The sequence below is a fragment of the Sorghum bicolor genome, chromosome 7 (genome assembly GCF_000003195.3).
Source record: "Sorghum bicolor cultivar BTx623 chromosome 7, Sorghum_bicolor_NCBIv3, whole genome shotgun sequence".
NCBI lineage: Eukaryota > Viridiplantae > Streptophyta > Magnoliopsida > Poales > Poaceae > Sorghum > Sorghum bicolor.
In genome coordinates, this window is record NC_012876.2 from 23295853 (window position 1) to 23305275 (window position 9423).

Genomic DNA, 9423 nt, shown 5'->3' on the forward strand with positions numbered 1-9423 from the left:
TTAACAACTTAGACTTCAGATCAAGTTTTCATCCCACAAGTTTAGGTCTAGAGCAAGCTTTAAATTATAACAGTTATATCTAAACTTGAGAGAGAACTTAAAATGTGCAAATTAGGCAGAGCAACTATTCATCATATCCATGCTTGAGTTTTATTATTAAGATACAGATTAGCATAGCCACTTTATTTATTTATTAAACACACTAAGCAAAAGACATATATAAGCATAAAATTTTTATTTGGTTTTCCCATAGTTATGTATTTTAATATTCTAAAATAATATAAGTATAAAGATAGATAAAAATACTTATCGGAATAAATGGGGGTGCTCTCCCCCAAGCTGGATTTTGACGTAATTTCTCTTGATGTAGCTAGCAGGTGGCAGAGGTGTAGTTGAAAGTCAGCAGCATTCTGACATCTATTAGAATGTCCTCCGTCTGCTAGTCTTCTTAAATTCTGTGGAGCTCAAATAGACAACAAAGCTTGTGGAACTGATTAAGTGTTAGCATAAATATATAGCCTTCATCATCTCGAGACTCCTTAATAATTATTACTCCCTGTTTTTATATTTTTATTTTATAAAGCAGAAAAATATTTATTTTATTTTTATGCCACCACAGTGAATGTATGTATGGGTTTTATGCCACTCGTATACTCACATGGGGCTTACTGTTTTTCATATTTTTATTTTCTTTTTAGGATAGCATGAACATGTTTAACTAACTAAACTATTTGAAATAATGGAGAAGGAAAGGGTAACTACCAAGTTTACCTCTTGGCAAGGCGTTCCGTGTTTTTAAGTCCTCCGAACGGGACTCTCCAATTTCTTAATCGTCGTGAGGTTCCTTGGGTGGCGTAGTCGGTACTTCCGGCAGCGCCTCCTCTTCTTGTATAGTTATCTTCATTTTCCATACCTGACTCGGTGCTTCAATCTCCTCTGGATAATTCTGTTTAAACTCTATATCTTCTGACCTTACAACTTCTCCTTCATAGTCTGCCCATCCGTCCTTGATGATCTGCCTCCTCTGGTTGCGGTTGCGTCTCTTTCTAACCTGCTTAGATTCTTCAACGATATAGTTAGGGTCAGTAAAATAACGGCGTACCTTCTCTGAGGGGAAGTGCATATGGACTTCTCCGGTTCCAATGTAGATAATTGCTTTAACGGTGCTGAGGAATTGCCTTCCAAGGATGATGGGTGGATCATACTCATCTTCTCCCATGTCAACAACTTGAAAGTCTGTGTAGAAAAAATGATCGTCTATTTTGACTGGGACATCAGATACTGTTCCTTGAACTTCTCGAAATGTCTGATCTGCCATCTGGAGCTGAATGTATGTTGGTCTTAGTGGCATGGTCCAAAACAAGAGCCGATAGGTGACTGCGGCCATTATGTTGACGCCTGATCCGGTGTCGCAAATCGTCTTGTAGAAGTTGTATCCATTTATGGAGTAGTAAATGCTTGGCATTCCTGAGTCGTCCTTCTTGGTCAAAAACGGTGACTTAAGTTGGTGATCTTGGCCTCCATGGACTACAGTGACCATCTTAGCTGACTCGGTCCACACTTGCTTGTTCCTGTTCCTCCTGTTGGTCCTCTTCCTTGATCCACGTCTGGATTGATCTTGAATTTGTGTAGTCTTGTTCTTGAAGAAAAATGTTTCCTTCTTCCCTTTGACATAAAAACTGATCTTGGCAGCACTGGCGTAGATGATAGCTCCCGTGGTGTTCAAGAATGGCCTCCCTAAGATGATAGGTGCTCTCTCATCATTTCCGGTCTCTACCACTACGAAGTCTGCTGGTGCATACAAGGTACCAACTCGGACACAAAGGTTCCTCACTATTCCTTTTGGAAAAGTTATCGTCTGATCTGCAAACTGCAAACACATGGTTGTCTCTAATAAAGGATATGTAAAGAATTTCTCATAGAGTACCCTGGGTATAATGTTGACGCTAGAGCCAAAGTCACAGAGTGCTTCTGGGACATCCACCATGCCGATGGAGATCGGGATCACGGGGCGTCCTGGATCGCCTCTCTTGACCGGCAGACGGTCAGTAGAGAATTCAGTGACGGGTTAACTCCAATTACCTGCATCAAACATGTCTACAAGATTTGCAGATTCTAATCCTTCCGGTTGTGATGGTATACCGGGGTTAGTAGTAGGAACAGCAGCAGCTATTTGATTTAACTGAGATTCAATCATTTTATTAAAGCTAATTTGATTCTTGATGGCAGTAGAAAAATTATCCATTCTATTATTTATATTTTCTAGCATTTTATCATTAGATGCCAATTTCTTAGATAGGTTATCCATTAGCTTTCCTTGATTAGACACTAACTCTCTCAAAGGTGGAAAATTGTTATTGTTGTTGTAAGAATTGTTACCTTGATAATTACCTGAGTAGTTAGGCCTCTGTTGATTCCAACCTTGATTTTGTTGAGGACGGTTGTAGTAGTTGTTGTTGTTGATGATGTAGTTCACATCCTCAAGTATCTCAGGGCAGTGGTTGCCTGAGTGTCCAGTGTCTCCACACTCCTCACAAGTCATGTGAGAGTCGTAGATGTGCATAACTTCTTTCTTGTCTCTAGCTCTATCATCGAGCTTCTTCATGAGCAGGTCTAGCTTTGCAGACAGCATGTCTACCTCCTTCAGCTGATGCATACCTCCACCTCTCTTGTGTGTCTGGGTCCTCTCTTCATTCCAGCTTTGATTGGACGCCATCTTCTCCACAAGAGCTGTGGCTTGTGGTATAGTAAGTGATAAGAATGCTCCTCCAGCTGCAGCATCCATGGTCTCTCGGGCACTGTTGCTGAGCCCATGATAAAACGTCTGCATCAATAGCCAACTCTCCATTCCATGATGGGGACATTCTAGGATGTAGTCTTGAAAGCGCTCCCATGCTTCTGGAACAGATTCATCATTTTGTTGCTGAAAACTTGTAATCTTCCCACGGAGAGCATTGGTCTTGCCCATGGGAAAGAACTTTGCCAGGAAGTTTGTTGAGCAGAGTGCCCACGTAGTATTCTTCTCCTTTGTAGCGTAGAACCACTGCTTCGCTCTTCCTAACAGTGAGAATGGGAAGAGGCGAAGTAGTATAGCGTCTTTGGAAACTCCTGCTATGGTGAATGTGTTGCAAATCTCCAGGAAGTGTTGTAAATGAGCACTAGCATCTTCGTGTGCCTTCCCACAGAACTGGTTGGATTGCACCATGTTGATAAGTCCAGGCTTGAGCTCAAAGTTGCCATCGATCTCTGCAGCAGGTCCAGTGCGGATGTTGTCCGTAGTGGGAGCTGAGAACTCGCGGATTGATTTGTTCGCCATGGCTTCGAACTCTGAAGACAAGTTCCGGTGATCTTCTTGATTGGATGAAGCTTCTTCGTGAAGTGTTGATGATTTCTTTAGCTTGGCTCTCGTCTTCTTGAATAATGCTTCAGGATTGTCAACAAAATTCCCTGGAAGATGTCTTCTATTCATACATTCCCCTGCATAAGATAAAATAGAAAAATATCGGGGTAAAATTGTATGAGAGAATAGATAAGCTCAATCATATTAGTGATGCGAATGATAACTCAAAATCTTTTATTCTATTCCTGATTGGTAATCAACCTTCCCCGGCAACGGCGCCAAAAATGCTTGTTGGGTATTCTTAACATCATTACTAAAAGTAGACTAAGTTCTAAATCTAGCAACGGTGCCAAAAATGCCAAACCTATCCCTCACACCACTTAAGCCAAGTTGTCATCCCCAGCATGATATGAGAGACGCGGTATTGAAATATGCAATTGCTCTTCTAAATAAATAATGAATGGGATCTGCAAGCGCACAGATTAATACCGATGTAGCATTTTAACCGGGAAGTATTCCAGGTATCGTTATTTATATTTTTACCACTGGGAAGGGATTAGAAATCATCACTATTGATTACAGAATAGAATATGAGATTGAGCATCTATCATTGCATGTATAATTGAGAACATTATATCTAACTCATCATACAGGGATAAATGTCACATAAAAGATATATGAAATAATAATAGTGACAAGGATAACTAATCTGATCTAGCCACATAATAAATATGATAAGCACCTCAATTAGATACTCTAGAAAGTCATTAGCATGGTATTAGAACGAACTACAAGAATATTCCCTAAGTTATTCTTAACTATATAGTCTAGCATATCATAGTTAGTGCAAGTATACTTAGCAATCATTGTGAGACAAGACTACGCCCATGCATAGTGATATTAGCAAGGAATATGAGAAACATAGCAATCACTCCCCTGTAATAATGTTGCTCTGCCAGCCCAATACACGAGAGGGGGACTATATAAGAATCAATGAAGCTGCCACTATCACGAACCACCCCACGATCTGGCATATTGGGTACAATCGCAGATAAATACGGTATAAGCACCACGCCTACACAATATCTATCATTTACCCATGGATCCGATGGATAAACGCTATACGATCCTAAGCATGTATATAGATCGTATCTAACTAAGCCAAGTACATAACTATGATAAACTAAGAACAATATAATCTTGAACATAAGCAAGTAGAGCAAAGTCATAAGCAATATATTGAAGTAGAACAAACTCATATTCATAATATTGAAGAACAAAGATAATTAGAAAGCAATTAGAAGCACAATTAGAGAATTACCAAGAATCCTCCTGACAGATCCGGAAACCAATCGAAGATTGACTCCTTCTAGTTCTAATCCTATGTAGCTATGCTAATCTAGATATCTAATTGATGTGGTGGCTCTAATCTTGATCAGAGGCTTCTTCTCCCTTGATGGAACAATGAATTAGGGTTGAGAGGCTCCCTCCTCCAGGGGCCAGGGGGTCTGGTTTTATAGTCCCTTCAAGTGAATATGGGCCCTTGGATCAAACCGACATAGATTGTATGGTTTAGATTCATCCTTTAGGTCGGTGGAGACTTCCCGCAAAGCAGAGTCCTGATTGGACTTGGACAGGGGGCGGGCACCCAGTAGGACAGGGCGGGCGCCCTGCCTCTGGCCCCGTTTCGCCTCCGCTTCGGTCTCGTGGCTTCTGGAGTCTTCTAGATGTAAGATAATTGCGCAGCACGTTAATATCTTTACGTAATCCTGACATGTGGGTCTTTCTTCCATATTTCCTGATAACCCCCTGCAGAAATAGACAAACACCAAAACTCGTGGAATTCTGTCAGATAAAACCCTAAGTCTAGATCTTGATTTCATTTGGATCCTTTTCTTTATTTATTTGATAATTAAATTTGATACTTAAGGACCGTCAACACGTACTTCCGGAGTAGAAGCAACATGTATGAGTGAACGTGCAAGTGAATCTTGATTTTAACCACATGACAAGCTCCTAAGGGTCTACACAGCTCGACCACACTCAATGCTCATAAGCAGTAAAAAGTAAATGTGTGGCTCAAAGTCTAGCAAGCATGTATATATGGCTGTGGTAGGAATTTAAACTCTCATCATACAGGAACTCATCATGCAATATTTTAAAGATTTTTCAAAGATAAAATTCTCCAGAATTCTAGCATCTCTAGGAATAGATAAACAACAGCTCAACCTTCCCATATCGTATCCGTTAACTACTTAGACTTTAGATCAAGTACTCTCCCCACAAGTTTAGGTTTAGAGCAAATCTTAATTAATAACAGAGAGATTTCAATTTTGAGAACTAGTCATGGCAGAGCAACTATTCATCTTTTCCATGTGAGAGCTTATCATGAGGGTTCATAGCAAACTTTATTTATTTATTTATTTAGCAAACTAAGCAAAGATATATATAAGCACAAAATCATTATTTGGGTTTTTATGATTATGCATCTTTTTATTATTAGAGTAAAGTATAAACGTGAGTATAACACTTAGCTGGATAAATGGGGGTGCTCTCCCCCAAGCTGGATTTTGACGAAGTTTCTTCTGATGTAGCTAGCAGGTGGCGGAGGTGTATTTGAATGTCAGCAGCACCCTGACAGTGATTAGGATGTCCTCCGTCAGCTAGTCTTCTTTGATCTTTGAATTCTGTGGAGCTCAAATAGACAACAAAGCTTTGTGGAACTGGTTAAGTGTTAGCTTAAATATCTAGCCTTTATCATGTTGAGCCTCCTAAATAAATGTTACTCTCTTTAGTAGGATCATTTATTTTTATATATATTTTTTTTGAAGATGATATGAACCTGATTAACTAAGCAAACTATTTTAAACAATTGAAAGGGAAAGGATAACTACAAAGTTTACCTCTTGGCAAGGCGTTCGGTATGTTTAAGTCCTCCGAACGGGACTCTCCGTATTCTCAGTCGTCCTAGGATTCGCTGGATGGCGTAGTCGGTGGTTCCAGCGGTGCCTGCTCTTCGTGTATAACTATCTTCTCTCTACACACCTGACTCGGTGCTATGGTCTCCTCAGGACAGTTCTGTTTAAGCTGTATGTCTTCAGACCTCACTACTTCTCCTTCGTAGTCTGCCCATCCGTCCTTGATGATTTTCTCCTCTGGTTGCGGTTGTGTCATCTTCTTCTTGTTCTGACCTGCTTAGAGTCTTCAACTATATAGTTAGGGTCAGTAAAATAGCGGCGTACCTTATCAGAGGGGAAATGCATGTGGACTTCTTCGGTTCCAATGTAGATGATTGCTTTAATGGTGCTGAGGAACGGTCTCTTAAGGATGATGGGTGAATCATACTCATCTTCTCCCATGTCAACAACCTTCAACCTTTCGGAATGTCTGATCTGCCATCTGAAGCTGAATGTATGTCAGTTTTAGGGGCATGGTTCCATGCAGGAGCTGATAAGTGATTACGGCCATTATGTTGACGTTAGATCCTGTGTCGTAGAGTGTCTTCTGAAAAGAATATCCGTTGATTGTGCACTCGATGCTTGGAACACCGGGGTCGTCCTTCTTGATCATGAAAGGCAACTTGAGTTGACGATCTTGACCTCCTTGAGCTGCAGTGACCATCTTAGCTGACTCGGTCCACACTTGCTTGTTCCTGTTCCTCCTATTGGTCCTATTCCTTGGTTCATGTCGGGAATGCTTTGAGATTTGTGTAGTCTTGTTCTTGAAGGAAAACGTCTCCTTCCTCCCCTTGATGTAGAAACTGATCTTGGCAGCACTAGCGTAGTTGATAGCTCCCGAGGTGTTGAGGAATGGCCTCCCTAGGATGATGGGCGCCCTCTCATCAGTACCAGTCTCTATCACAACAAAGTCTGCTGGGGCGTACAAGGTACCAACTCGGACGCAGAAGTTCTTCAATATCCCCTTTGGGAAACTTAGTGTCTGATCTGCAAGCTGCAAACACATGGTTGTTTCTAGGAAAGGATGTGTAAAGAATTTTTCATAGAGTACCCTGAGCATAATGTTGACGCTGGAGCCAAAGTCACAGAGTGCTTCTAGGAAGTTCACCATGCTGATGCAGTTCGGGATGATGGTGCGTCCTGGATCGTCTCTCTTGACCGGCAGAAGGTCAGTAATTACTTCCACAATGGGGTTACTCCAGTAGTTACATCCTCAAGCATCCTAGGGCAGTGATTGCCTGAGTGTCCAGTATCTCCATTGTGTTTGTGCTCGTAGATCTAGGTTCTTCACTAGGTGGAGTCTGGGAGTTGTAAAGTCCTTCATATTTTGCTTGAAGTGTACCTGCTCATAAAGACAAGGCAGAGATAAAGTGCATGGGCCCTGTTGGTGGAAAACACCAACAGAACCAAAAGTGTATTTATTCTTCTCTATCCTTAATCATAGTGAGCAAGACAAAGTTGATGGATAATAAGATCATGAGTGTAGTATTTAAAGCATTTGTCATATCAGATCGCTCAACCTAATGGAAAGATAATCTATATATGCTTATGTTTTCTATATATATATCTTCCAAAGATTGAGTGTGCAACAGTTTAGCTCATATGATTAGGAGTGTGGGATCACAAAAGTGGAAAGACTAAACATATTGAATCGATTGGGTTGGTTAATCTAGAGTTGTAAATCATACATGTCGGTCTCTTTTGCTCATGTGAACGCCAGAACCAAGGAGAAGCTTATAAAAGTGATAGTCAAGTACTTTAAGATGTTACCTTACTTGAAGAGTGATGGTATAGTATCACCTTGTGGAAGCTTTCCTTTCTTAGTGGTTGTGCATCGTGTTTGTGGCACCCTCCATAGATCATCTCTTGTGAGCTATGCCCTCCTTGTGTAAATTGTTAAACTTCATGTGTGTCTCTCTTTATCTCCAATGTGAGTTTATCTCAGGAATTCCCAGGTTGATATTGAAAGTTTTCCTGTAGGGGTTAGTCAAACAAAATATCCAAAATCTACTATAGCATACTATTGGCTCAAAGATCAACCTAGACACCATGTCTAATTTGATTTAGGAGGGCATTTTAACCTAAGCATCATGCTTAATTAAACTCCCTTGGAAGTAAGATCATCAGCCCTAAACTAAGCACCATGCTTAATTAAGAGATAAATGAAACTACTCCAAACCTAGACATATACTAAAGCAAATAAAGGTAGCATGAGAGCATTAATAGAGATCTACTCAAGTGGAGATGAAGTAGTGTGATTAGTATTTAACAAATTGAGCATGTCTCAAAGGTAGGGACAACCAACATAGCAACATGGCAAAGGATGTTTTTATGTAAAGTACTCCCCCAAGCTTGAATTTTGCAAAATTCAAGTTTGGATGAATTTAATTCAATGTTGTATGATGATTGGTTGGACATACCTTGTGCTTGTCATTCATCCGATCTTCTTGCTCCAATCCTAGAAAGGTTAGTGACAAGAATACCCGAAGGAATATTTTTACAGTTATCCTTATATGCTCAACACACAAGGTAATGTTGCAAATAATTAAAAGCTCATGTTACAATCTGATCAGTGCTTATTTTAGGACACTAAGCTTGTCCTTGGGAAACCATTAATTTATGTCAGCGAAGTGGTTTCCCCTCCAACTCTGACCTATATCAAGATCAACTCAACGAGATCTGCAAGATTTATTGTAGACACATGCATCGACAACCGCCCTTTTAAAGTTTTTATAAATAGAAAGGATGAGGGGGTTGGTGTTCTCGAACGTGGTGATGTTGGAGAGACCAATGGATTGTGAAGATGTTGCATATGAGCATGGAGTAAATGAAGTGGCTATGAAATAAATTCCATGCTCATTAATGCTTGGAGTGAAATCCATGTGGTGTGGTGAAAATGGTAAGGTGAGTGTGGTAAAAAAGGAAAAGAAAAAGGATACACGGACGACTTGGTTCGAAACTAGCACAGCTACCGTTCCCCGGCAACGGCGCCAGAAAGCTTGTTGGGTATTTTAAACGCAAACAGAAAAATCCGCAAGCACACGGATACCGATGTAGCTTTCACCCGAGAGTATTCCAGAGTATCGATTATCCACAGAGAACGTGAGTGTACTAATTAAGATCCAA